Source organism: Zonotrichia albicollis, chromosome 1 (genome assembly GCF_047830755.1).
Source record: "Zonotrichia albicollis isolate bZonAlb1 chromosome 1, bZonAlb1.hap1, whole genome shotgun sequence".
Taxonomy (NCBI): Eukaryota; Metazoa; Chordata; class Aves; order Passeriformes; family Passerellidae; genus Zonotrichia; species Zonotrichia albicollis.
Genome location: NC_133819.1, coordinates 145,539,646 through 145,561,324, shown reverse-complemented (window position 1 = coordinate 145,561,324; position 21,679 = coordinate 145,539,646). Strand labels below are relative to the sequence as shown.

Below are 21,679 nucleotides of genomic sequence, written 5' to 3'. Positions count from 1 at the left end.
AGCCAGGGGCTGGGGGGTTCCTGCTGCACACCTACCCATCTGCTGAGCCCCCACCTGCATCCCCCAGCATGGCTGAGCCCCCACCTGCATCCCCCAGCACTGCTGAGCCCCCACCTGCATCCCCCAGCACTGCTGGTCCCTGCTCTCTGCCCAGCCTGGCTTGCTAATGCCAGGAAGAAGCTGCAGGTGTTTCCATGCAGCCCTGCTGGGATGCTGGAGCAGTGCCTGGGATCCCACAGCACTGACAGCAAGGGGATGTGCCCACGGCCCTGCTGATGGCTCTGCGGTCCTCTGCTGATGGCCCTGCTGTCCCCTGCCACACCAGCCACTTCTCCACTGCCTTCAGGCTCACCACATGCAGGACCTGTGAGCAGCCTGAAGAGCAAGCCAGAGCAAAGCTAGCCCACAAACAATACACATTGCTTCTTCTACTAGAAAACAGACTATTCTGACCATGAAAATTTGTTTTTGGAGTCTGCTCCTTGGGCTTATTTAGAGCTTTATTAAAGTTATACATATTTCAATTAAGCATCCATATGCATCAACACAGTTCAGTAAATCACATGACACAGGGCAGCCAAGTAAACCAACCATATTTCAGCATTGTAAGGTGTGTGGCAACACATGCAGCAATGTGTATGGGGGTAAGAGAGACTTGGTGATGACTTGGTACTGAAGCATGTGATCCCACTCAGTTCTGATAAGACTTCCATATAAAGAAGAGGTTTCCTGTCCTAGTTTCATCTGGGATAGAGTAATTTTCTTCTTAGTAGCTGGTGCAGTGCTGTGTTTCAGATTCAGTATGAGAATAACTTTGGTTGATGCTGAGCAGTGCTTTCCCTGAGACAAGGACTTCTGAGTGTCCTGGGCTCTGCAGTGAGCAGCTGCACCAGGAGCCAGGAGGGGACAAGGCCAGCAGAGGTGACCTGGACTGGCCAAGGGGATATTCCACAGCCTGGAATGCCAGGCTCAGAGCATAAACTGGAGGGAGCTGGCTGAAAGAGGGCTGATCACTGCTCAGGGATGGGCTGGGCTTGGTCAGTGGGTGGTAAGCAATTGTACCATGTCTTTCTTGGGTTCTACTCCTCTCCCTCTTTTTGTTATCTCTCCTCTCATTACTATTTTAATTTATTTTATTTTACTTGGATTATTAAACTGCTCTTATCACAACCCATGGGGTTCTGATTCTCCTCCCCGTCCTACTAGGGATGGGGCAGTGAGTGAGCAACTTGGTTGCTGTCTAGGGTTAAACCATGACACTTCCTTATCTGAGGATTCAATAAAAATTGGGTTTCTGTTCCTGAGAGGAACTGATGTATGCTATCAGCTGTCCAATTTATTCTGAGGCATCCTCAGGTTCCCCTGCATGGCTATGAATCACTTCCCCAGAATTATGTGCAGATATTTAAAATGTATGCCTGGAGTATTTTAAAAACAGAGCTAATTGCCAGTTTTGAGCTCCTTTTGCACAGTCTGTCAAGATTTTGAAGATTAACTGTTTTATTAGGCAGGCAGGATTAGATCTTCAGCTGTATAAACTAGGACAGTCTCACTTCAAATCCCCATATATGATCTTTATCTCACTTGTGCATATGTCTTCAGCCTCAGGCTGCAGTCACTTCTTCTGCATCCTGTGAGAAACCCAGTGGGTGGAATAACCTGTTATATATCCTAGTGAGGGGGAGATGCTGTTGTAGCACCTGCCCTAGAGCCTACAGAAGGCAGAAAAAAGCTGCACTTAGATTTTAGGATCAGGCCTAAGCCTGGCACAGCAAAGCACTGCATAAATGAGTAATTTACTTCCACTATGTGCCTCATTTTTAGTGACTTCAACGAGACTCAGAACTGAGCTTTTCCAGAGACTGATTTGGTTCTATGGTGAAGAGCACAGAAGTGTTGAATCAGAGCCTGGCTGGGGTTGTTTCATTTGCAGAAAATGGAACACAGGAGCTGCACTCAGGGATGCTGCTGCAGACCTTCCAGGGCAGATGCTCTCACTGCCACTCAGTCCACCATATGTCAGATCCAAAGTTTTCAGATGCTGCAGTTAACCTGCCACATTCCCTATGGAAAAGTCCTTCACAACTTAATAGGAAATTCCATCCTTGTTAATGCCTATTTGGGGGCTTTTTAATAATTTTAATTCTAACAGGAAATTGCATATAAAATGCTGTAGAATAGACAGGAAATCTGCTGAATTTCAGGGGATAGTTCTGATTTTTTCTACACTTCCCTGTCCTTGAAGATCCTCATGATCCTTCAGCAATGTTAAATTCTGCAGAACTTTTCCACAGAGGAAATCTGTCATTTATTTTCTTTACAGTTTCAACTGAGCAAATACAGACAAAATAAAGTTTACTGTGGCACAAGGGAGACTTGAATCTGAAGTCACTTTTCAACAAATACCTGGAGCTGTGAGTGATATCTCATGCCCAACAGCTATATTATTTGAAAAATCCTGTTACATGAGCAAATGAGAAGAGGAAAATATCTTGTTCAAAGCTTTTCACTTTTCCAAAGTTTCTTTTTTTTTTTTTTCATTTCTTCCTCTATCTGCCTTGATTTTAAGAGACTGACTCACAAAAAGTGTGCTTTTCCTAGTCAAGAGAGAGCTGTATCCTCAGAATTATCACATTGAGTCCAAACTGAATCTTGATCCATGTGTTTGCTCAGACTGCTTGAGACTCAGGGCTGTGATTCAGGTGCATCTTCCAAGTGAAGATTAATTACATCTGGGTTTCCTTGAATCTTCAGAGACCCAAAAGGCTGCAGAGAGACCAGCAGAGATTTGATTTTTAAATGAAGGAAGACCCACTGGTGCACACACATCTTTATATACCCAGTTTGTATATGCAAGAACAGGATTGACTTGAGTATTTGTATATGCCTTTGTCTAATTGGGAGACTAATTATCCAGGTACAGATTTATAAATAGAATGGAGAAAGAAGGCTGAAAAGAGGTGGAAGAGCAGATTATCCATTTCATCCTACCCAATCTATGCCCCTCCATCCCAGGCACCTACAGAGCCCTCTTCCCTGGGTGGGGCTCCATTCACTCCTGCCATTCAGGCACATTGTCAGGCACACACAGCTGTTGCTTTAGAATAATGAATCATTAAGTTTGGAAAAGACATTTAAGATCATGAGGTCCAACCATCAACCTAGAACCACTGACATGTTCAAGATTAAATCATGTCCTTAGGTGCCATATCTACACCTTTTCAACACTTCCAGGGATGGTGACTTCACCACTTCCATCAGCAGTTCTGTTCCAATGCTTTACAACCCTCTCTGTGAAAAGTTTTTTAATAATATCTAATGAAATCTCTCCTGGTGGTACTGGAGGCCATTAGCTCTCATCCTTACATTGCAGAGTTAAACCAGGCCAAACACCTAGGTGCTATCTGGATGCATCCAGATAGCAGGAAATTGACATTTGAGCCATCCTATCAAAGCTGATTGATAATGATAAATAATATAAAAATCAAGAGGAGTTTTGATAACTGCTTTGAGTTATCACAGCAGTGCAGGGAACCCTCCACAAAATGCATGTTTCGATTCAGTGCCCTGGAAATCTCACATCTGCAGCTAATATTTCTTTTCCAATTATTGCTGTGATTGGATAAAATATATTTTAATATCTTTGTGCTAATAGTTCTAGCTAGAGAGAGAGAGGTATTTCCACTGAACTGCAAGACCATTACATTTATTTGCACAATTCACTTAACTCTGGCCCATGATATTGCCAAAAGCTCTTGATGGAATTATGGTTCCATAATTATAGCTTTATACATTAGAGTCCTTAACAGCCTTAGGGCTGGATTCTCACTTGCAATAAATCATCAGGGCTTTATTGATTTTATTGAAGTATATGAAGGAATGTCAACTTACACCAGCTGAAACCTGAGGTGAGATCTTCACCCTTTGAAGTCATCAGGAGTTCTGCCATCAGCTTAAAGGCAGCCAGAAATTAACCCTTGCTCCTCATTTGCACGGCCACTTTGCTACCATGAGCTGCATCAAGACAATAAATTGTTGAAACTAATGCTGTCACAAACCAAGATGCTGCTGCTGGTTAAAATCTATCATTATCACTCACACTCTAAAAGGTTGGGCACTAAAAGGTTTGATTCCCTACTAGTCTCAGATTCCCTTTGTACAGACCAAGTGCAGCAACCCCCCCTCAACTCCTGCAATGCCCTCATACATTTTTATGGAGGTTCTTATATATGCACTCATAAATTTAAGGGTTGGTTCAGAATGTGCCACTGTGCACTCTCAGCTAATTTATTGTTCATATATGAGCCTCAGTAAAAGGAAAGTATAAATAACAAGAAGACATTCAGCATTTCAAGTGGTCAGCAAATGGATGGATGAGCTCACTGAGGCTCCTCTGGAAACCTCCACAGCCTTCTGACTAGAAGCCAGACAGTGGAAGAGGTGGTTAAAATACTGAGTGTGGGGAAATGCTTTGCACTGGGGGAAACAAATATATAATATTCATATGTAAGCAGTGAAAATCACTCCCTGCCATTGGTCAGATTTGACCTAGTATTGATCACTTGGGGTGGATGCAACTATCAGTCACTTAAGTACAATATGCTGTCAAGTCTTTCCCACTAAAATAATATATATAGCATCAATGTATTTTAATGACAATATTTTTTGTGAGCTTAAATTTGGCTATTTGCATATTCCATATATTCCATATACTTATGGAAACAGAGCTACTGAAAGTTTCAGTCCAAAAGAGACATTGGTTTTTTGGCAACTGAAATATGGATGTCTGTGCCTTGCCCAAAGTCAGCTTTGGCAGGCACATCAGAGATAAGCAGTTCCTAAGTCTGAGCAGTGAACTTTGATTACAGCTTATTACTCCCCAAATCTAATCCTTTAAAAATCAAAACAGGTCCTCCAGAGGAGGATTATTAGGGGTCTGCTAAGGATAGAGCAGCACAGGCCCAAATTTACCAACAGATGAGACAGCTGTGGCACAGGCAAAAGAAGGCATAAAATGTTTATCCCTTTAAGCCACAGTGGCTGATGAAGGGAAAGCTGGAGGGAATGCTCTCCAGAGACCCCTCCTGCACTGCTCCAGTTTTGCTTTCCTCTCTGCTCATGGTTATAACTGTCGTATTTGTCATTCCACTAAGATAAACAAAACTTTCCTCCATTTGAATCCATTATGATAAATTTATTGGGTTCACTCAGAGAAAAGCTATCTCTTGCTTCCTGATAGCCCCAGAACAGAGAGATAAGGGTGGGCTGGTGAAAACGTTGAGCTTCTCATAACTAGAGAATCCACATACAAGGGACAGGGAGGTGATGAGGAAGCTCCTGCTCCAGTGCAGGCTGTGCTCTCCTCAGCAGCCTGGGGGAGCAGGGGAACCCTTTCAGCTCTGATGCATCACAGGTGGCACTTGGGAAGAAGAACCATGACAAACAAAAAGCAAAGACAGTCAGGAAAATGGAAGAGTAGGCAAACAATTTCCATGGAGCAGATAACTGAGAAGGTAAAATCACTTGGCCAGACACAAGTGAGCAATTTAGTTTAGAGGATAATGCACTGATGCCACAAGCTGCTCTGAAAGGCTAGAGTGGCTTTGTCACAATGGGCAGCTGGAATCCTTTCAGGCCCACTGCAGCACAAAATGTAAAGGCAGGGAGGAGCCCAGCATGCACTCCTGAACCCACATGCTTTCATGTTAACTAAGCCCTAAAAATAACATGCTGTATCAAATGCAAATTGATAAAGTCAGTCCAGGGGATTTTTTCTCCTCTGCTGTCACATGAAGAATGCTGTAAGCAGTTTCATCTCAGTCATTTAGTACTAAAAGATGCCTCTGCTCCTTGCACCGATAGAGAAAAGTGAAGTTTTCACATAGGGAACACAGTTACTCCAAACTACCTGCAAGGCAGTGATGCTTACAGCCCCAGGGAGCACATTTTTCTGGGTACAGCACATTAACAGGGCATTAACCAGGAGAACCTTAATTACACATTGTCACCCAAAAGGAATTCAGACTGGCAAAACATGATCATAAAAAAAAAAAAAGGCATTTGGAACAAATCAATGTGTGTGTGACATAAGAATGCCATTTGCATCCTGGCTGGGAAGGGTCTGCAAGCCTTGCATCTGCCTCTCAAGGTCTCCACAGCACCATCAAACATACCCTCCGATGATGGTCCAGTGACTCTGCACTCCACTTAATGAGCACTGGCAGGGAGATTAGAACAAAACCCAAAATACCCTCTGGTAACATTTCCAGATATAAAACCTCATTTTCTAGGGAGTTTCGAGCTCTTTTTTTTTTTTTTTTTCTTAATAATTCTGTTTTAAGACAGACTTCAACATTCCAGTGACTGAGGGCCAAGACATCTGGGTCTCTGAGGCTAGAATGTGCTGTGAGGACACAACTTCCTGATTCTCTGCCCAGTTTCATCCCCAGAGTCTCCCAATATGCTCAAAACTGCACTGTCCCCAGGGCCCACAAACCAGATGGGGACAGAGCAGCACAGCACACCCCGAGCACTCAGCTTGCACCAATCAACCCCTTGGAGGAGACCAGAAGATCCATTCTGCCATCTATGACTGCTGGAGATGACACAGTGTAGAGAAGAAAGTCCCAAAAGTGTCAAATCAATTCCCCTGAGCCATAGAAAATCTGCTTTCTACTCACACCAGTTTAATGGAGTACTGATCATCCATCTTCAGGGCACTCTGAATGAAAGCATACCTGTCACCACCATCACTGTTCAGAAGAACAAAGTGACTTGTATTTTAAAATCTATACAAAAGCTACATTCAACAGCTGGTTCTGTTAGAGAAACACTCAGCTGTTAATGTGTGCATACACACGGGGCACAGCCTGGTGTGAGCGTGCCACTTTGGGTTAAAGCCACCATTGCTTTATAAATCGTGCACAATCATCTGTAATCTTTGCAAAATACAAAATACAGTTTGCTCTCTGTTGCCTGTTCTGCACAGCCCTTTCATTACAGAAACATCTGTTAGAAGTGCTATAGTTGAGAGCTCGTCAGACTTTCCATTATAAACCCCCATATTCAAGGGGTTACTGCAACTGAGCCATAAAAAGTTGCTCCAGGCTCAAACTTGGCATAAAAGGTCTCCAGTGGGAGAATTATTTTTTTCTAAGCCCAAAATGTTAAAGTACATGCAGTTAAACAAAAGCAATTCACTTTCCCTCAGAGACTGCCTCTCCTGATTCTATGTGTTAGACTTACTTGTATGTACTAACATTGTGCATGAGCCTTTAAATGCAAGCTATTGGTTAATTACTTAATTAATCTATTTGTTAAAATAAAGTCACCAACTTCACAGCCTTACTGATTCATTCAAAATATAAGTGGCCAGATTATTTCAGATAGAAAAACAGCTACCACATAGAAAATAAAATATTCATCCATATATAAAAAAGCGGGGCCGGGGGGGGGGGGTACTTTTAGGTCATATTTTCATCCTCAGCTTTAACTAACTGTTCTCTTGCAGAAAATGCATTTACCCTTGGGCTGACAGTAGGATACAATGACAAAATGACCTGAGGGGAAATAGAGGAGCTACTTTTTTTCAGAGGCAGCCTGCTCTAGAAGGATGGTGGAGATTAGCAGAAAGATGTTAAGTAGGAGGAAATATGCTTGTTTAAAGAAGATAAGCGGGGGTGGGTGGGTTGTGCTTGTGTGTGTTTCACTGTACAGCACTGATCAAGGCAGTTAAGGTGATCCACTGATCCACAAGCAGTGGTAGAGACAAAAATCCTTCATGCAGCCTGGAGACTATGAAGAAGAGGCAGAAACCATAGGAGAGGTCAATTTAGGAAAGACTGGTTTGCAGATAAAGGAAGATGAAGCAAAACTAAAACCCAGGAGACCTTTGAATTGAAGAAGAGGTCATTTTTCAAGCTTGAGGCTATGAGCAGTGCTGATGTTCAGCAAGGCAGCCCTTGGGTATAGAACGAGCAAAACTCTTGTTACACCATTAATTGTACTGTACCCAGCAGCTGCAGCAACAGACCTCACTGCTGATCCTGCAGGAATTTAAGCCCATGAGTAATCCCATTTAAATTAATGGGATTATGCCTCAGAAGTGTAGAGTTAAGCATATGTGTATTGGTTTGCTGGAGCAGGCCTGGGGCAGTGAGCAGGCTCACAGAGCCCTGCCTGCTGCTCTTTGTGCTGCCATCCCACAGCTCCTGCTCTTCCACCCATCGAGCCATTGGGAAGGAAGGCTGCAGAATGAGCTATAAGGTCTCTAAGGACAACCCCCAAACTGGGGGAAGTCACACAGTGATTCACCATTGAATGAGCGCCACCATTGAGTGGCACCATTTCCTCTGAGTCAGTCCTGAACAAAAGTCCCAGCACAGCTTCAAGATGGGAAACTGTGGCTGTATGTGCAGTCCCTTGGAGGAGATGGAAAACAAACATCCTGCTGGTCACCGCCGCACAGGGTCTCGGTAGCTCATTTGGAGGGTTCGTTTTTTCACCCTGGTGTTTCTGGCCAAGATCCAAGTGCTGTAATTCCAGCTTTCTGGTTCACCCTCCCAGCATGGGCTCCTGCTCTTGTGGCCTTGGTTGCATTTCTGAACACCAAGGAGCAGCTGCTGGAGCCCTGATGGGTGAAGGACAATGTCTCTGTGCACACAACAGATGACCCAGACACCCCTGGAGAGCGAGCATGACGTGAAGGACCAACACTGCAACCTTCACTCATGCTGAGGAGAGCTTTGGTTTGTATTAAAATCAGACACTGCTCAGCATGCTTGACTACAGCAAAGTGGCTCTCCAGCCTTCACTGACATTGGAACAACTCGAGATTTTGCATGCAAATGTTCCCTTTAATCCACTCCAATGCTTCAGCTCTAGCAGTGAGCTCAGGGAGAAGCTGTGAACCTTGTGCAGTGCCTTATGTGAGTAATGCATGTATTACATCCTGCCTATGGGCGTAAGAGGAATATTTCACCACTGCAATCTTGCTATCAGCATGTGGCATGCTTGAGAGGCTCCTGATTCTTGGATGTTGGCCAATCTCCTCCAGAGCTCTGGAATTAACATTGCCATCATCTGATGCATTGTGTCACACCCTCTCTTGAGCATCAGGAGCTCCTAGAAAGGAAAAGCTCAGACAAGGAATCAGTCACTTAAGTTACAGATTATCTGAAGTGAAGGCTACCCATGGCTTCCTTCCTTTTTCCTGTTTTCTGCAACATTATTCTATAGTAGTTGTCACCATATTTCTTAAGTCAAGAACACTCAGATAACCCCTCCTCATATTATTAATTATTATGAAACAATTAACATCCTCTAAATTAGAAAGAGTGTCCCAAATGTCAGGTATTTGACTGGCTTGCACCCCAGCAATTCAGTTTTCTGGTTTTGCTTTATTTTATATACATGTTTTGACTGGTTCAGAAAACCTCTTCTTTTAGATATAAACAAATACTAAAAATCTGAAAACAAAAGCTGACATTAAGTAGCTAGAAATCTGAGATGGGTATAAGCTAAAAGGAATTTCCTATTGCTACTATGTGTATTTCTACCTTTAATCATTTTCATATTATCTTCTTATCCCTGGTTGTCCTTCATGGCATGATCAAGGCAGATATCATCAGATCCTAAAGAAGACTTTTAGAACAGACTGGTCTTTTAAGATTTGCCTTTGCTGTAAGAAGTGAATAATGTTAACAAAAGTTATATACTATTCTATGTATTGAAATACTTTTCTTGGGCAGTTATATGTAATGCCAACTCTACCTTTCTTTCCATTTTGAAGTTTCAAACATGGTCATCTCTACAAGTCCAATTAAAAAAATCTTTTTCTTTGCATATTCTTTAAGTGAAAGTGATGGAAATCGGGTATTTAAAATGAAAGGGAATGGATTGTAACCTGTTACTTTAACAAGAAACAATCTGGTATTTCCATAAACAATTAGACTATGTTAATAGTCTATAATCTATCATGCCAAGAAATGACAGAAGCAACTTCTCAACTATATTAAAAAGTGTCAGGGGTTTAGTTATGTTTCTTCTTTAGAGAAAAGATAATTCACATGTCCATCTGGATCTAACTCAGCTGTTGTGAAAGAGCAGCATCAGCATCCAGAACAGCAGAAACAGCAGAGTCAGAGTTCAGGTCCCAGTGCCATCCTGTTGTTTCTGCAAAAGCAAGGCAAACAACGCTGGAAAAATACAGCAGAATGCATCAGGGAGAGAGGTGTTATCCTTGGCTGTAAAGCTCTCTCTGAAGTAACCACTGTGGGTGTTGATTTGCCTTTCTTTTATTTTGCTTTTCAATAAGATCTGTGATCCTGTTAGCATTTTGCACGTCACAGTGAAACTTCACCCCAGAAAGTGACTGGGAAGGACATTCCTCATCTGTGGTCCACAGCTCAGGAATGGTGAGCTCACTGTGCCTGCAGTATGCTGACTTGCATCCTGGACTTCATTGGAAAGGAACAGAGCCAAGGGAAGGAGAAGAGATGAGATAAACTGCAAAAGCAGAAACCATGGTCAACTTTTGCAGGAAAGTCAATACCCATATTCCTCTAAAGACTTCTTAACAAGAGGCACAGATGCTTTTTCAGTATGGTTTTCCATGTAATGTAAATTGCCACAGGGATGTTACACAATGATTTGGAGGATAAGTGCCCATGAGGCAATTTCTTTATTGAGATGTGGAGCTCATCACAGAAAAGCTGGAAAACACCTGTAGGTGTGGGAATAAGTTTCTACTCTTACTGAAATAATATACTCTGGTCTCTGTGCTGGCTTTTCAAGATCCCATAGCATAGAACATCTATTCCTATCTGTCCTCTGAAGGATCCCTTCCTTTTTGTTTCACAGATGAGATAATTTACCTGGCATCTAGCAGAAGGAAAACCATTAACCCACACATTTAAAATGGTCCATGATGATCAGAAGCCAAGAGACATTGCAAAGGGAGGAAATAAGGTGTGTGAAATGCAAGATTATGCCAATCTTGAGATGCAGTTAGAACTGGCTTTCAATGCACCATGTATGTTGTATTCCCTATAATAGGTACAGCTCTGAATGATTCAGATGAAGACCAAAAAATGGAGAGAAAGTTTCCTATTGACTTCAGGGCCTTTGGATTACAAACTTTTGCAAGAAGCACCATTGATTACTGAAATAGTCTCAGCCATATGAAAACCCTGAGAAATTTAGTTCACTATGCTGTAGCTATTTCTGTCACTACTTCTACCTTAGCTGTCTGTCTCAGGCTGATCTATTTTAAATAATAATTTCTTTCTGGAACTTTAAAGGCTTGAGTCATCCAAGATGATGAATTTTCAGGGAAAGCTCCTTTTCCACCTCCTCCCCCACCCCTCACATAACAGCACTGTGGAAGCCTTGTACATGAAGCTTCACTCCTCCATTAGAAAAACTTGAAATTTGACAGCGGCTTGAAATTCAACAGTTTGAATATGGCTTATCAAACAGACATATACTTTCACATCTTTGAAAGCAATATATACCACAGAATCACAGAAAAAGCTGACTTGGAGACCCACAAGGGTCATGGAGTCCAGCTCCTCGCCCTGTACAGCACCATCCTGAAGAGCCACACCATGTGCCTGAGAGCATTGTCTAAATGCTTCTTGAATTCTATAAGGCTTGGGGCTGTGACCACTTTCCTGTGAGCCTGTTCCAGTGCCCAACCACCCTCTGCCTCTGGCTGAAGAAACTCTTTCTAATATCTAAACTAAACCTCCCCTAAGCCTCCTCTGGCACAGCTTCAGGCCATTTCCTCAGGCCCTGTCACAGGTCACCACAGAGAAGAGATCAGTGTCTGCCCGTCTGCTTCCCCTCACAAGGAATGAGGTCTCCCCTCAGTCTCCTCTTCTCCAGGCTGAACAGACCAAATTACCTCACACACTCCTCACATGGTTTCCCTCAAGGCCCTTCATCATCTCTGTTGCCCTCCTTTGGACACTCTCTAACAGTTCAATGTCTTTCTTTTATTGTGTCACCCAAAACTGTCCCCAGCACTTGAGGTGAGGCTGCCCCAGTGCAGAGCAGAGCAGGAAAATCCCCTTCCTTGCCCAGCTGGCCATGCTGTCCCTGATGTCCCCCAGGACAGGGCTGGCCCTCCTGGCTGCCAGGACACTCCTGGCTCATGTTCAACTGTCCAATGACCAGGACCCCCCCAGGTCCCTTTTCATGGCTCTGCTTTCCAGCCTCTCATTCCCCAGTCTATACACACATCCAGGATTGCTCCATCCCAGATGCAGAACCCAGAACTTTCCCTTGTTGAACTTCATATGGTTGGTGATTGCCCAGTCCTCTGATTTGTTGAGGTCTCTCTGCAGGGCCTCTCTGCCCTTGAGGGAGTCAGTGGCTCCTTCCAATTTAGCATCATCTGCAAACTTGATTAGTATCCCTTCCAGTTCTGCATCCAAGTAATTTACGATGATTTTGAAGAGCACAGGGCGTAAGAATGGTCTGGGTTTCCATGACCAAAATTGCCTGAGACACCTTTGCTACGTAAGGTATGTCAGCTCTGAGCTGATCAGGACTGATCTAGACTGCAACTGGGTCCATGCACAGGCATCTGAGAACTGCAAACCTCACCCCAGCTGAGAAGAGAGGGAGGGTAAATCAGGGATCAGTCAAGAAGTGAAAACTATATATTCACATATCCAGCAGGGATGGGAAGAAACTTAAGTGACCAAAGATGGGGAAGAGGCAGCTCTGCCACAGCTCTGCCCACGCAGCTTTAAGTGACTGATCTACACTTTCTTACAGTATGGTTATGGTACATTTTACAGTATGCATTGAATTTTAATTTTTCTGTGCAGATTTCACAGCCTTCCTTCCTCCTGTGGCTTTTACTACCCAAGAAGGGAGAGAGGCGGAAGAAAAAGCTGCAAACCAAAGGGAGTGTGGGTGTGAGGGGGTTTATGTGTGCTTTGGGTTTGAAGCTTTGGCCTGAAAAGAGATATTTCTGTTAACAGACTACAAAAGATGGATGATTTGCTTTGCTGAAAAAGTTAGAAACTCCTGCAACGTCAACACAGTTCATTGAAAGTTAAGAGGGGGCGTGTTATTTTTAGGTGCTAAGTAATTCACAACATTTCATGTTTAAAATAAAATATTCATCTGTATCATTATGAGTCATCCTTGTACAGATAGTTTACTAAAATATTCTCCTTATGTAATACTATCATCCAACACGCCTGAGATCTCTATTTTATTTCAAAGTTGGTGAAGAACAGAAAGTCAACAGATACATTTGTGTTTTTAAGGTTAATGGTGAAACAATATTTCAGGTATAGTCACTATTAACAAGTTGTAAAATGTTGACTTCCCTTGCTATATTTTCAAATATTCTGTGTCCTTTCTATTATTATTTTTCTGCTGCAGTTTATGTGCTGTACTCCTGCAGCCAGGAACATGTGTTTCCAATTACTTGAGCTTTCCATACCAGCTTTGCGTTCAATAGCAACATTTTTTTTAAGGTACTGCTCCTCCTCCCACAGAAGTTAATATTCCTCTCCTTTTTCATGCAGCTAACAGCAGTGGCTCTTGATTTCAGGCTTATTTTAGAAATCATTTGATTGGGAGCTCCCCCAGATAAGAATATTGCTTTCTTCTAAACTTCTTGTACATTTTAAGTGAGAAAACCAAGCTTTCCTATTGAATGTATACAAAGTCTTGAAGCAAGACTGGGAAAACTGATGTAATCCAGTCTGCCTTGCATGACATTTTCTCTGGTTTCTTATACAGCAAAGAATCCAACTTGACCACTAGAGCCACAATGGTAGAAATATGAGACATCATCCCATCCTTAAAATTCATGAGTAGGCCTTACAAATCCCATTCCTGAAGCATTTGTACAACCTGTGTCCAAGTAATGTCTTGTAAGGTCGTACGTTGTGATTACGACCATTTGTACATGGAGAATTGAGGCAGAGAAATGGTTTTACCTTTGTTGGCTTAGGCCTCAAGCTTGTATTTGACTTTTCTGCACATTTCTGGGATGAAGAGGGATCTGAAGGTCTATAAATTTTTCCTGAGGAGGGCAACAAAGCCAGTGAGAGGGCTGGAAGTTATGTCCTGTGAGGAGCAGCTGTGGGCTCTGGGCTTGTCTGGTTTGGAGAAGAGGAGGCTGAGGGTGACCTCGTGCTCTCTAACAGCTTCCTAAGGAGGGGAGGAGGAGAGAGGTGCTGAGCTGGGATTTATTGGCAGGACATGGGAATGGTTTAAAGCTGTACCAGGGGAGGTTTAGACTAGATATTAGGAAGCATTTAATGGAATCACAGAGTCATGTTAGGTTGGAAAATACTTTTAAGATCTTCAAGCCCAACCATTAACCAAACACTTCCAAGTTACCATTAAACTATGGTAAACTACAACTCACCCTCAGTGCCACATTTACATGGGGTTTTTTAATACTTCTAGGAATGGTGACTCAACCACTTCCTTTGGAAAACTCTTCCAATGTTTAACTACCTTTTTTCTGTGTATTTTTTTTCCAGTGTCCAATCTAAAACTCAGCTGGTGCAAGTTCAGGCCATTTCCCCAGCTCCTGTCACCTGTTACCTGGGAGGAGGGACTGACCCCCACCTCTCTGTAACCTCCTTTCAGTTGTAGAGAGCAATAATATCTCTCCTGAGTCTTCTTTTCCCCAGGTTAAACACCCCCAGCTTCCCCAACTCCTCCTGACAGGACTTGTGCTCTAGACGCTACCCCAGGCTGCTTTGCTCTGCTTTCAACATGCTTCAGAGGATGTCAAAATACTGGAACAATCTTCCAAGAGGAGTGATCAACACTCCAAGCCTGTCAGTGTTTAAGAGGTATAAGGGCATGCCCTTAACAACACACTTGGTCAGCCCTGAAGTGGTCAGGCAGTTGGACTAGATAAACATTTTAGTCCCTTCCAACTGAAATATCCTATTCCATTGATCATCTGCATCACTTAGACATTGGCTTTCACTCAGGATTCAATCTGAGAAAGGTCATGGGCTCACCATACAGAGAAAATTCAGGCACAGTGCTGGAGATTGAGATGCAGACCTTACAGATAGTGCAAACATAGCCAATATAAAACACTTAACAAGAAAATGGACCCCAACCTGAGGCACAGTCCATCAAGGTAAGAGGTGAAGCCAGAGAGACCCTGGCTGTGTCTTGTCTAAGCATGAGGTACAGGGCAATGTTTGAGTGGAGTGGAGCAGGGTTACTGCACATCCTTTCATCCTGCTTCAGGCTGGGATTAAGACAAAACACAACTAGACAACAGCTTGGCTGTGCCCTTATATTTGTCACTTTAAGTGAAGTTTGGGTGATTTGACCAAGGCCAGCATAAGAGCTTGAACTTGGCATTATTCACAAACCTCATTAACAATCTGCCTCCTAGGACTAGGTGTGATCAGAAGGGGCAGGCCACTGGGGCAGAGTGTGATCTGGGCCCCAGGCAGCAGAAAGGCTGGTCAGAAAGTGTTAAGGTGTTAGGAATAGGTTATAAACCTCTGGCCTTTTGTCACTGAGTAACCAAAGATTGCCTAGCAGATCTCTCATTTGACCTCCGTGACAGGAAAAGTCACAATCCCCTGTTTGCATGAAGAGAACCACACAAACACTACTTTGTGGTTGCCCTGAACACTGGGGAATGTGGGTATCTCCTTCTGAAGTACAAAGATGGTGAGGTAGTGTATGCTGAAATTGCAAGGTAGGAATGCAAGATATTTAGCCCAAGAAGAGTCATTCAGAAAGGGGATTAATTAATGCATGGTGTTGCATGATCTTCCTCCATGGATGTGCTTTGTAGACCTCAGATGCTGTGTTTGAAACCTCCAATGGTAACATGGCAGAGCATAAATGAGAGATCCTGGCTGAGCCAGGATGAGTGTTTCAACTGGTGAACACTTGCAGAGGGATTCACAGCAAGTGAGAGTGGGATGAAGGCAGCCACCACCTCCCACAAGAGATGAAGGAGCTTTTCCCAAAGAGAAGCCTATAACCAGAGTGTAAGCCAGAACAGTGATGTGAATGGGGAGAAATATGGAAATGAGACATCTGCAGAGCCCATTCCTTCTTTGGGGAAGTGCTGCAGTCTCTGTGGCAATAGCAAGTCTCTTCTCTAATCCCTGTTCCTCCCCACAAACCTCTCTGGTGCTGGTCCCTGGTGCATTGGTAGCAGGGGACAGGCATTGCAGCCCTCCTGAGCATGGGATACAGCACTCTGTGACTCACTGGGTCTAACAGAGGCCACCCCACCACCCACACTGCCCTGGTTTTCTCCCATAAAAGTCATCTTGCTGCAGCAATCCCAACCTTCTGCTGGGCCATCTCCTTCTCATCTACACACATCGGGGCCATAACACAGCAGACTTCTATTTTATCCTTTGGCTTTGTTTCTCAGTCATGTTTCCTCATCAGCATTCTAGGGTTTGGATTTTGATGACACCCACACATGCATATGCATAAGCATAAAAAGCTAAACTCCTAATCAATTACAGTAACAGAAAAAGAAAAGGATTTGTATTTATCTTTCTCTTTGTAGGCATGTTTCCATGATGACCATCACCTATTTCCAAAAGATGTGAATACAATACAACATTATTTTCCCAGTGGCCTTTAATTTTCTAGACCACTCTAAAGCTCTCCAGGCTAACAACTCATGCTCACAGCCTATGTGTTGTTGCATCCAAATATTCAGAGCTTAGGGCATGTGATGCTTGCAGCATTTATAACAGTGTTGACTCTCACATGTCTATGACAAGTCTCATGGCACCCATCCATACTTTCGGCTCCTTGTGATAATGGATTGATGAGAAATATAGCACTAATTTTTATGCATACATTAGTCTTCATTTGCAAAAATAGCTTAAAATAATTGTTCATATGACTTCCAAAAACCCAGATCATGAGAAGATTACATCTCTTTTTTAAAAAAATTCTCTAATTGCTAAACAAATCTGGTGATCAACTAGGTTTTGTCATACTGTTTGTTAATGTCTGGAATTCTTGACTTCTGTTTGTCATTTAAGTTTTCTCTAACAAACCAGTGGCACCACATTGAGAAGGCATCTTTTTCAACAATTTTTTAAAAGGAATCCAAGGAAAACTTTAGTGACAATTGGAGAATATGCCCAGTGTGACACTCACATGTCCAAGGTGTCCTTCCAACCCAGCCATTTCAGCACAACTGACATCCTGGAAACCTGCAGAGAATGATATAGAGAGAGTCAGATTTCTCCACACAACATTTTTATTGCAACTTGGGTCTGTGGAGCATAATTCAACTTCTAGTTGTGTCTCAATACTGTCTGGACTGTCCACATATCTTTAGGAAAAGATGAAGCCAGTAGCTGCTCTGACACTATGGAGACCTCTCTATGTGACATCTGCTTTCTTTAGTACCCTTTATTGTATATTTATATACAGCATCTTTGAGCAGAGCTGGTAAAACAATTGTTTGTACATGGCTTTGGTTTCCTCCCTTCATATGCCACATTGGAAAAAAAATAGGAGGGAAAAAAGACTATGAAAATACTCCCCATTTTTGTCATTGTACCAAGGAACAATGAAGGAAAGGCAAAAAAGTAAATGCTTCAGGATTTGGGTTTTTTTCTTATTTCAAGAAAGAAAACTAAAACCAGTTAAAAATGAAACATGCACAGCCTCCTGTGCATTAGTGCAGCCTGTAGGTACCACTAAGGGTCAAGTGCTTCTTGTCAAGGCAGTTTTTAATGCCTGGACCTTTTCATAACATCAAGAAGTGCTACTTGCTTAATATATGTGCAAACATGTTGTTAAACCTGTTAGAACACAGCTTCTGCTGTATTCACTGAATGAAAAGTGGGGAGAGTGACAATGTTTCTTGTGTAATGCAAGAGCACATGGTTTGCTGGATGGAGGGAGCTTGGTGCTTTTCCTAGGGCAACATTGCCAGCAGGGATGCTGATCTCAAAAGTAAACCTCCTTGGCTGCTCACTTAGGAAGGAGCAGGACAAGCAATAAAAGTGGCAGGGATCTCCAAGGAAATGTTAAAATTGAAAGCCACTGCACAGAGATGTGTTTTGTAGTGCAGCAAGAGGTCTCTAAACAAGTTAATTACTGAAGTTTTCAAGAAAAATACTGTTTATAGTAAGTTGTGTCAGTGTTTATGAAATCCCTTTGGACAGTGTTTTCTACTAATTTTCTGTAATGCTTGCAAAGTTTTAGTATATGCTGTAGTAAATACAGATGGAGTCACAGTGTGATTAGGGAATGTGGTTTAGTGTGTCACAATATTTCTCTGGCATCCAGTTTCTGCTAGCTAGAGAGAGAAAAGTCTGGGATGGCTGAGACAAAGGGCTGGCCATGCTCTAAAGGGAAAATACATTAGTTTCATGTCAATATATTAAGTAATTTTTTTCAAGGATGTAAAGCCTCCAGGTGACTGAAGGGTGGAGAATGACAAAACTGGGACCTGCAATTTCTTTCTCCAAATGTTTTATTTATTCTGTTGAAATCTTCTCCAAATCAAATAAGTAGGGCAGTAAAGAACTGATCTTTCTTTCCAATCTCTAATGAAAAAAAAATTCCTAACTATTATAATGATAGGGCTTGAAATTTAAACATGAAAAGTAACAGAGCTTGGGGCCTCATAGGTTGATGATAACTTTCTTGAGCATTTTATTCATGATCTCAATAATTATTTCATGTGCTTTATCTCTCACATGCATATCTAAGCCCTTTTAATCTTTAATGAACTGACTTGTCTTAATTCAGTATCCATAGAGTTCTTTATGGAAGAAGTGACAATTTTGTTATCAGCTCTAGGAATACACAAAGCTACATCCTGGGGATATATAATAATTGATCAGAAAGCTCAGCTGCTGCAGGTACACCAAGGGTGAATGTGGTTGAGGGTTTTTCCCAATTTAAAAGCAAGCATCTTCACATCTGTAATGAGTAAGGCCACTGGCCTTTTTTATGCTAAGGTGATGGGGGATTTTTTGCAGCTGCTGTGCCCTTCTTTATCCACTCTTTAGCTTTGATAACTCTGCTTGCCTGAGTTTAAAAATTTCTTTCTACTCCATTTCTGCTGGAATGTTTCTGTAAAGTTTATTATTTTCTGCTTCATTATTTTGCCTACCATGCTGTTCCTGTTCTCCCTTTTTCCCAAGATGGACAATAACATCGTTTTGTAGAGTTTTTCAACACAAATATGTCATAAAATTAAACTTGTCACATTAAACACAACCTTTTTTCTACTTATTTTTTAACTGGAAAACCAGGGAAGTATAATTTTTTTGGAGGTTCTTTCTGGAAATTGTTGGAGATGTGTTATAAACTGATAGTTTTCCATTTGTTATAAATTATTTTCCCCCCCCTTTGAAATTTTTCTACACAGAACCCCAGTTTTGCGGAAAGCATTTGCTCTTTTGCTTATATCCCATTGAAGGTAGTTGGAGAACACTAGTCTTTTTAATTATTGCTTTATCCCCTCTCACCTTGACCTCACTCTGCCCTGGTAGGGAATGTTTGCCTACACCTAACTGATTTACAGCAGATGTTAGTGGTAATAAATTATATCCCACTTCCCCCAGCTCCTTTATTTTCTAGAGCTGCTCGAGTGTTTTCAAATGAAAAGTCTCTCAATCTTAAAAGGCTTTTTTTGGTCAAAATGAATATTTTGAAGTTTTATGCCTATTTTCTCTATTTTTTAAAAATTTCTGTCTAGTTATACTGAAAAGGCTGTATTTTATACCTTTTCTCTGTTTTGTGCTTTCCTACTGGAAAGAGTGGCACTGAGGGGAAAATACAAGAAAAGAGAAGGTGAAAAATACTATGACAACAGAAGAACTCCTATGGAAAAAGAAAGTGAATAACTGAAATAGCTCACTGGCAAAGCACATGGAACAAGAAAAAAAAGAAAAAATGTTCAACCCCGACATATTTTAACTTTCTCCTGGTTTTCCACCAGTTCCTTCCTGACATCATCAAGCAGCCATGTGGTCCTTGTTTCATGCAGCATGCGCAAGGCAAGGCAGATGACTTCATGCCTCTAAAGTCAAGTGTTTGTTCTACCAGCTCTTTGCACAGATGCAGCCACCAGTGCTCCAATCAATCTCACAGGGACTGACTGACCCCCATCTCCAGCCTCATGCTTTCCAAAAAGGAGAATTACTGGGAACACGAGGACCCAACTTGAAAGATATTTTTTGAGTCAGAATTAGGCTGGAGACCATATGAGAGTTCCTGATGAAGGGATGCCCCCAAAGCCCCATTTTCCCCCCCAGTTCTGCTGCCAGGCTCCCTGCAGCTAACACAATCTAACTCCATAGTCCAGGCATGATGTCCAAGCCTGGCCACCTCCAGGGAATGCTGCAACCAATGCTGGTTTGCCAGAGCTTCTGTCTTTGAAATAACAAGCAGAAACACACTGCAAGTAGCAAAAGGAGCTGAAGGAAGCCTTTTCCTATAGTGCTCCTCTTTTGTACCTAGCAGGAAACTTAATATAATGATAGAGGTTAACATTGCCTGTGGGACTCACATTAGGGCCATTTCAGAGGAGATAATTGCCAATGCCTCAAGCGAGAGCACCAGTCATGGATATTACCCCTGTGCTAATTGCTTCCACCAGCAAGTGAAATTCAAGGTACTAATTTTTATCCCTTTTTTAATTTATTTCTATGAAGTCTTAGAAGAATCTGAAAATCGAAAGACATGATGTTTTCTTTCTAACATGCTTTAGGCAGGACTGACCCAAAGTCAATTTTCAGAGAGAGGAAGCATTTTTGGAAGTGGGCCTTTGCCTTAGGAGTCCAAAACCTCTGGAAAGCAGAGAATCCTGGAATTGTCCTCCTCCAGAAAACACAGCGAAGTTCCCATTCTGCAAACATACAGAGTCTTAACTCTGTGTATATGTGTGCTTGTAATACTATGAATTTAAATTTGGCAACTCTTATGTAAACTTCACTTTATTAATTACATCTACGGGGTGAGGGGTCAGCTCTATGCAATATTATTGCTTCTCCTTGCCTTTACATTAATAGTGTAGCCAAGGTAGGTCATATCAAAGAAATAAATGAAGTCTAAAAATGATATTTTTATGATGACGAGCTAATCACAAGACACAAAGAGCAAAATGTATATTCTGAAAATGACCAAAATAATCAAACAGGCTTCATCCTAATTTTGCTGGGGACTGCAGAGTTTGTTCCTCAATTCATAGAATCATTGGATAGTTTGGGTTGGAAGAGTCCTTAAAGATTATCTAGTTCCAGTCCCTCTGCCATGGAACTAGATTCATTGACAAAATGGCATAAAGGGAATCTCCAAACTCCCCTGCTGCTTTAAGTAGCCGGTTCCTACAATTTCTAGGGGAGGAAGCAGGGGGTCCCCACTGTACCAGCCTGGAGTAAACCATCAAATATCCCACAATATATGGGAAATATCCCACAGACTGCCATACAAATCTTGTGTTACAGCAAAAGAGAAGCGGAAAAAGAACAGGCAAAACTCCCTCAGGACTACCAGGTATCCACAGTCAGTGGTACACAGGAGTTCGGGTAAGGTGCTGCAGGGCTCAGGGTGCATCTCCTTCTCAGAGGAGGAAAATGCTGCACCTTTCCACTCCAGCAGCACCATGTAGAAACCAATGGAGTTAAAAAAGGCGAGGGCAGGGCTGAATACAGGGCTGCTGCTC

At 42.3% G+C, this 21,679-nt stretch overlaps 1 protein-coding gene across 1 annotated transcript in view; it reads left to right on the top strand.

Moving 5' to 3' along the window:
- ASAP1 (ArfGAP with SH3 domain, ankyrin repeat and PH domain 1) overlaps positions 1 to 21,679 on the top strand; it is a 173,751-nt gene that overhangs the window by 9,330 nt on the left and 142,742 nt on the right. The window lies entirely within an intron of this gene.